This window comes from Chrysochloris asiatica, unplaced genomic scaffold (genome assembly GCF_000296735.1).
Source record: "Chrysochloris asiatica unplaced genomic scaffold, ChrAsi1.0 scaffold00191, whole genome shotgun sequence".
NCBI lineage: Eukaryota > Metazoa > Chordata > Mammalia > Afrosoricida > Chrysochloridae > Chrysochloris > Chrysochloris asiatica.
In genome coordinates, this window is record NW_006408709.1 from 6401992 (window position 1) to 6403008 (window position 1017).

Consider the following 1017-nt stretch of genomic DNA (forward strand, 5'->3'; position numbering starts at 1 on the left):
TTTGAGTTATGGTGTTGGAGGAGAGTATTGAAAGTGCCATGGGCTGCCAAAAGAACCAACAGATCCATCTTGGAAGAAATGCAGCCAGAGTTCTCCTTGGAGGCCAAGATGGCCAAACTTCATCTCTCATACTTCGGGCATATTGTCAGGAGGGAATAGTCACTGGATAAGGATATCATGTTTGGTTAGGTGGAGGGTCAGAGAAAGAGAGGAAGACCCCCAATGAGATGGTTTGGCTAAGTGGCTGTATTGATAGACTCAAGCGTGGCAACAGTAGTCAGGTTGGCCCAGGATCGGACAGTGTTTCATTCTGCTGTGCATAAGGTCGCTATGAGTTGGTACCAACTCGCTGGCACCAAACAACAACAACAACATGTCATGCTTATAGGGATATCGCCTTCTTAGGTAATAACAAACAAGAAACACTCTTGAACATCTCACTGATGAATTAAAGTTATTCTGAGGAAGAGTTTGATGTTGTGTCAGAGTCAGCTGTTGACATCATCAAAACACTTTTAGTTAAAAAACCTGACAACGCACCACAGCTGAAGAATGTCTAAAACATCCATGGTTGACACTGAGCAGCGGTATTCAGAGTCCTTCTCTCAAGACAAAACCTTCATTAGAAGAAGCAAACACCCTCCAAGAAGATTATTCTGTTCTAGAAATTATTTCAGCTACTGAGAAATCAGAAGCTGAGTAAGTACTTCTAATGGAAGTGTTTATTGTGACTATTTCATATACATTAGGACAATACAGTCTGAAAAAGAGATAACAGAGCAAAAGCCCATTTCCAAGTGATTTAAATTTGAAGAACCTTTGCTACAAGAAATTACAGGAGAATTCATCTACTGAGCAGTATTTTCCTTTAGAACTTTCATTGAGAACATTAATATTACTTATGGACCTCTGGCCAAATGATACCTGTACAGAAGTGGGTAACCAGGTCTCATTTGTATGAAAGAAAAGAGCTTTGTATGAAAATAAAGAGCTTTGTCAAATTTGTGGAATTATAAT

General features: G+C 39.6%; 1 pseudogene; it reads left to right on the top strand.

Annotated features, from left to right (window-relative positions):
* The window catches only part of LOC102837381, a 4419-nt pseudogene extending 3716 nt beyond the window's left edge, over nt 1–703 (top strand).
* The last annotated feature ends 314 nt before the right edge of the window (nt 704–1017 follow it).